Here is a 6,939-nt window from a genome sequence, read left to right as displayed (position 1 = left end):
TTCTGCAGCCTTTGGTGTCTGCAGGGTGCCTGCTGTGCAAGGGCAGTGTGGACACATTTGCTGAACTGAGGAGGAACGTGAGACCAGTGCAGCACCTGCCTCCTCCAACTGCTGGCTCTTCAGTCTTTTTCTTTTTTTTTTTTTTAAGAAAGAGAGAGAGAGAGAATTTCAATTTTAATTTTTTAAATTTTTTTGGCTGACACAACATCTTTGTTTGTATGTGGTGCTGAGGATCGAACCCGGGCCGCACGCATGCCAGGCGAGCTCCTCTTCAGTCTGTTCAAAGGGATGTGATTTCTCCCCCATCCGCCTTTATAACAATCCACTCCCTTTCTCTCAAGTCAGAAAAATGGTATTTACCTGTGATTAAAAGAGGACACAAGGCCCCTCTCTCTGACAGGCAGTCCCACAGCCAGAAAAGGGATCTCTGTCCAGGCTGGTGCTGAGAACCCTCTGCCCTGACCAGAGCAGGCTGAGCACCTCTGCTCCTCTGCAGAAGGGACCCCACTAAGGCCCCTCTGAGAGGACAGGGCCACTGAACCTTGTCCCCGATTCCTGGTCTCAAGCTAGCCTTGGACTCTGATGACTTTTCATTAGGGTGCTCAGGTGAGTGGGACAGAGTCCTTACTTAGGCAACAGGGTAGGCACACATCCAACTCTCACCCCATACTGTTGAATCTGCTGCCTCCTGCCACCCCTCGTCCAGTCCAGCTGGCTCAGCACCACACAAGAATTGGCTCAGTTTAACCAGCGAGCAGCGACAGTGTGGTAGTACCCCACCCTCGCTTTTCTCTCACTTCCCTGCTGTTTCAGCCTCAGTCTCCTCATCTCTTCTCATGGCTGAACAGGTGAGCTGAGTTACAGCCTCTCTTGGAGCCTGACCACACTGTTCAGTCAGCAGAAGGCCTTCCCCTGGCTGAGTCTCAACCTAGACTGTACACCAGAATCACCTGGCAGCTTTCAAAAATAGTGACATCTGGGTCCCACCCTGGCTATTTTGATGAGAGGCAGCGTGGAGTTCAGGACTTTTAAAAACTCCTAGGTCATTCCAGTAGGTAGCCAGCCATGGTTGAGAACCACTGGCCTAAGGATTTTTTTCCATTGCATGATTTGTCAGAATTCTGAATTGGGGGGAATTCTATTTCTTTCCCAGTTCAGTCCCTGTATCCCATTTCAGTGTTCTTTGCGGGCGTTCAGCTCCCTAGCCAAAAGTCCCAGGAGGAAAGGGATATGTGGTAAATTTCGGCATCCAAATCTGATGTCAGTTAACCCTGGTGTTGTGCAAAAAAACAAAAATAAAAACAAAATCTCCAAATGAACTCTTATGTGCAAGGACAAATACATGTTCTGATTAAGTATAAACACACTGTATCCTTGCAGCAGGACAGTAAAATCATGATGTCACCCTTCAGGCAGTTTCTGGTCAATCAATGCACACTGAGCACCTACTTTAGGAGTGTCAGGAAAAGCCAGAAGTCTTGTCAAGGTAGTACTTACTTCGGGGGACCTTGCTGGGGTAAATCTTCTGGCATGGTTTGTATTCATCCGGAGGGGGAAAGTCTTCCACAGAATGGAACGTGAATTTAGACTCGAAGTCATCTGCACATGTGGGAAATGGTAAAGTTTAGTTGGGTTACAGGCAGGCCCCACGTTGGATCGCTCCAGGAGAACTCTGTGCCTACTCTGTGCAAAGGTGTTGATGGAAGGGCTATTCCCCCCAAGACATCCATCCACCTTTCAAGTTTTACTGCTTGGCTGGGAGGAGGGAAAGTAGAGTGAGATCAGCAGTGATTTCCCATCAGCCACCAAACTACTCCAACCAACATCTTAAGGAAGCTCCTAAGGGAGCAGAAGTGAACCCCTGGGGAGAAAAGAGGAGTTGCCCTGTCTCCCTTTCCTGGGCTGACTCCTGTCTTTTGAGCTGGGTCTTATGTCTGACCATAGCCTAGCACACAGAAGGGGGGCAGAGGTGTTGCAGTCACATCCAACTCCAGGTGCCTTTAACTTCCTACCTCCATAGTTTTGCTCCAATTGTCCCCCTACCTCATGGGCCTTCCACCCACTCTTTGCCCTTATCCAAATCACTCTGGTCTCTCTGGCACTCTGGTCTCCATGGAGAGAGACAGACATACACACAAAGAGAGAATTTAAATGCTGGTTTTCTTTTGGTTCTCTAATCTGAGTCAGGAGTCTAAGAGTAGGCCCTGGAACTAACCAGAAAGTGGTGAAAGAAATCCTATTTCACAGGCTCTGTAGGCTGTCCTGTATTTGTGTGAGCCCACAGTTCACTGGGAAGCATGTAAGCTCTCTCCAGGAGCCAGGAGAAATGACTTCCTCACTGGCACAGTCCCCTAGGTGTGCACCTGCTTACCGGTGATGTGCATGCTTCCATTCCTCAGCTGACCTCCGGGCTGCTGGGTGGGGGTCCAGACAGGGTTCTGCTGGCTCTTGCTTGAAAGCTCTGTGGTAGGTAATCATGCAGGAGGTGCTGGAGGTGGATTTAGCTTTCCCCTACTGGTCCTTTTTGGGGAAGATGACAGGGCATTCAGAGTTAGGAATGGGGACAGTGATGTTATAACTCTATGTGAGAGATTAGACATTTAGATTTCTGGATATAATATGATATAGTGATATATCACTATATATAGGGCAACTGCTTGAGCCAAACTGAGAATGAATCACAGTTCTCTCATTGGCACAAATAACAGGTTCTTTGTGCCTTAGTTTTCTTACCCAAAAATGGGAATACTAGGACACATACCTCCTAGGGTTGAGAGGACTAAATGAGTTGATTTCAGTCAAGTGGAATACAGTAAGTGCCTGACAGTTGTGATAATATTAATGATGACCCTCATTATAAGATGATATAGCCCTCTGGGCATGGTAGGGCATGCCTGTAATCCCAGTGGCTTGAGAGGCTGAGTCAGGAGGATTGTGTGTTCAAAGCCAGCTTCAGGAAAAGCAATATGTTAAGCAACTCAGCGAGACCCTGTCTCTAAATAAAATACAAAATAGGACTGGAGATGTGGCTCAGTGGTTGAGTGCCCCTGAGTTCAATCCCAAGTAACTCCCGCCCAAGAAAGATGGTACAGCTCAAGGAATAGCCCCACTGCAGAGTGATAGGAACAGCAAAGGTAGTTGCTAGGTGAGGGCCCAGAGGGAGGCCAGAAGAATGGGTCGTAGGGGCATGTTCCTACCCTCAATTTCTGCTCCCACTGAGTTCTGCCCCCACCAGCTCCTCTGCATTGCAATCTGCTTATTCTCCTTCAGTTCCAACCTAGATCCTTCCCGACCACCAAGGCCCAACTCAAATCCAACCTACATCCTCAAGCCTTTCCTGGTCAATGGCCAGAGGCTCCTCCCTCCTCTCCCTGTGCTATTCTGTGTGACCCTTGGCAGTCAACAGCCCAGTGTCCTGGCTCCTCACTACAGGTACCCCACTGCTGCTTATCTCCTCAATGACATTGCCACCATCACTCTGCCGGTACACTACCATTCCCTGTGCTACTTGCTTACAATTACAACTTCTTTCCCTTCTCCCAAGTTGAGCTGAAGTAGAAGTTACCCCTATTTTATAAGTGAAATCAAGTTTCACATCCAAAGACACCAAGGGAGAGACCAGGCAAGCCTTCTGGAGCAGGTGGGGGTTCCAGCAGCAGCAGCAGCAGCAGCAGCAGAGTGGTACCCTCTGAGCTCCTGCTTTCCCTGCAGGATCTGCCCAAAGGGACTGTCCCAGGCTTCTTTCTCTCACTCTTCTCTTCCTAGGCACCTAGGAGTTATTTGATCCCACAAGGAGACTAAAGGGCTAAAGAGACTGCTGATCCTCCTCTGGATGGGAACTTGCCCCTCCTTGTGGGAAAGGAGAAGGAAGGAAGGAAAATACAGGCTCCCGCCCCAGCCACGCACAGGCCCTCACCACACAGTCACAGCTATGCCCTGTGAAAGATGCTGTCATTATACCTATTTGTCAGAGTAAATAAAAAAAAAAAAAGATAAAACAAAACAAAACAAACAAGCAACTGGCATCAGATTACACAGGAGTATGCAGGGAACCCAGGATCTGAACTCAAATCTCTCCAAATCCAAAACGTGCTTTTCTTTCCACTCCATCATGGACATTTAAAATCACAGATACCAGAGGAGCTCACCACTCACAATGCCGGGCCTCCTGGTGACCAGTCAGTTGAAAGAAGAATGATTAAAACCTTATCTCTTCTGATCAACAGTCTTAAAAATATCCTTGCCCTTTGTGCTAGGAATTCTCTCTTAGGAACCTATCCTTTAAAAAATATCCAAAGTGGGGCTGGGGTTGTGGCTCAGTGGTAGAGTGCTTGCCTTGCTTGTGTGAACCACTGGGTTTAATCGTCAGCACCACATAAGAAAAAAATAAATTACTTAAAAAAATAAAAAATATCCAAAGTATGGACTAAAATCTCTATAAAAGTATTTCCTACACTGTTATTCATAATAACAAAAACAGGGAATCAAATATATGTACCTATTATCATTTTAATTTACTTACACATTTTAATAATTTTACAAAACTGCTTTTAGTATAGTATTAAGTAAAAATACAAAATTGTAAGTGCAAAATGGTATTAAGCATGTAAATGTACATGTATTCAGAAAAAAAATGAAAATGACATCCAAATGACAGTTTTCATCTCTAGGCGATATTATTTCTATTCATTCCACAATAAGCTGGCATTGTTTTTAATTTACGGAAATACATTTAAGAAACTTTCTGCATCAAAAGATTTACTGACAGAACAAAAAATATGTGCATGGATATATGTGTGGGGGAGTTGTATATGTGTTAAGTGTGTATGTATACGGGTGTGTGTATGGAGTACGCATTTATTAGGGTGTTTGTGTGTAAGGCTGAGAGAGTGCTTGTAATTGTGTTTGAGTTGTGTGTGTAAATGCAGGTGTGTGTGTGGATGTGTGGTGGTACCTTTTGTGTGGAAAGGCGTCAACAGTGCATGAAGTCTACCACTACAGGGACCAGTGAAGTAAGTCACAAGCCATCAACACTCAATTCACAATCCTCTCTGCTCTGTAAGTGAAGAATTATTTTTGCTTTTTGGCTAAAGATACAGGCCCTGTTTTCTCCAGTCAGCTGAGAACCTGCCAAAAGGCAGAATGTGAATCCAATCTGCTGTGGGCCAGTGAAGATTCAGGCTGGGAGCCAGACTGGAATAATTCAGGAGAAGACTAAACCAGAGACTTGGGCTGGGAAACAAGCCCCACCCGAGGAGTAGATCTGGAGACAGAAAGTCCATAGTAAAAACAAAACTCTTCTCTAGAGCTCACTTGCTATTCCCTGTTCTAAGCACATCACATACAAGGCCTCCATCTTTACAACAACTCCAGGAGGTAGAAAGATTTCTGTCCTCATCTTACAGAGAAGGAAGCACAGTTAAGTGGCTGTCCAGGGTCCCAGCCAGTGATGGCAAGAAGATCATGGCCAGAATCCCTCCCTTACCTTCTGCAGGATCTGGGACAAGTCTCCCAGTCCCCCTGGCCCTTGGTTTGCGTCTCTAAAATGAAAACTTTCAACAATAAAGTCCCATAGAGGGACAAGGTTCTACCCAGAGGCACTGAGTAGCTCTGGACTAAAACAAGATTCTGAGATTGGAGCCATCCCACGGTTTGCACGGGGTTCCGCCGTCTGGGCTGCTTTACCTGGGCCTCTGCAGATCCTCCTCTTCTGCAGGAGCGGCTGAGGTCCCAGAGGGCCAGGTGGTGCGGGCAAGCCCTGCACACTGGCCTTCTGCTGTTGGGCCTGGAAGCTGGGGGACTTGGGGGGCAGCGGGGGAGGGGTTTCGCTGCAGTTGTTAGCGCCTGGCAAGGGAGGCGCTGGCACCGAAGCCCTGGGCGAACAGGAAGCATACAGGGGGAGTGGGGGCCGCAGAGGTGGCGGTGGCGGTGGCGGTGGCGGTGGCGGTGGCGGTGGCGGCGGGGCGGGGGGGGGCCTCTGGCACCTCTTTCACGGGACTGGCAGGCTCCTCATTGAGTCCTGGATACCCACAGGGTGGGAGGAGAGGGAGAGGGGGCGGGATGGGCGGGAGGTGCAAGGGGGCCAGCTGAGGCCTCACTGCCTTGTCACTGAGTAGGGAGGCCAGGGGAAGAGGGGGTGGGGTCAGAGGAAGCGGCGGAAGTGGAGGCGGAGGAGGGCAGGGGACAGTGGGTGCAAAGGCAGGAGAGCTCCCTTTGGTCGGTAGGCCTGGTGGGGACATCAGTGAGGCCTTGGTGGGGGAAGAAGGTGGTAGAGGTGGAGGTAGGGGGTGAGGAGGTGGAGGTGGGGTGGGCACATTGGGGCGAGGAGGGACTATCCTGGCAGCGCCTTGGGCCTCAGAGGCATTGCCTAGCCTGGGAGATGCAGGGGGGGTTAAGCGGGCCACTAATGGTTTTGGTGGGAAGCCGGGGAGAAGGTGCTCTTGAACCAGAGGCCTTCCCTGTCTTGACACCTAGAAATGAAACAAATTCTGGGTTAGCATAACAACAGAGAAAGGAAGAAGCTAAAACGCGTGGGTGGCACTTGGGACCAGCTGGATGAGCGCCAAGGTCCTTCTGAGCATCAAGGAGCTGTCCTTCCAGACAAACCCAGGTCAGACCCTAATCTTACTATTCTGTTCTCACCTGCCAACAGCCTTCTCACGTCCAGCCCAGGACGCAGGACTGCTCTGACCTGTGCCCTTCCTCATCTCAAGACCCCTCACATTCATCCACCTTTACCTGCCAGGTGCAGTTGCTCTTATGCTCTAGTTTGCATCCTTAGGTATACCAAGCCCAAACACCTGGCTAGGGAGGTTTTCCTCACTGCTAGCATTTTATGAACAAGGACATCCTTTGTTTCTATATTGCAAACATAAAATTCATGGTTCCCTGAATACATAAGGGAAATCAGCAGGGAAAAACTTGTCCTCCACATTCCAG

General features: G+C 48.7%; 1 pseudogene; it reads right to left on the bottom strand.

Annotated features, from left to right (window-relative positions):
• Positions 1 to 1,459: 1,459 nt before the first annotated feature.
• LOC144256100 (WAS/WASL-interacting protein family member 3-like) lies at positions 1,460 to 6,707 on the bottom strand (annotated as a pseudogene).
• Between the last annotated feature and the right edge of the window lie 232 nt (positions 6,708 to 6,939).

The sequence above is a fragment of the Urocitellus parryii genome, chromosome 7 (genome assembly GCF_045843805.1).
Source record: "Urocitellus parryii isolate mUroPar1 chromosome 7, mUroPar1.hap1, whole genome shotgun sequence".
In the NCBI taxonomy this organism is placed as follows: Eukaryota; Metazoa; Chordata; class Mammalia; order Rodentia; family Sciuridae; genus Urocitellus; species Urocitellus parryii.
The sequence above is the reverse complement of the archived record's forward strand: the minus strand, read 5'-3'. Positions and strand labels throughout refer to the sequence as shown.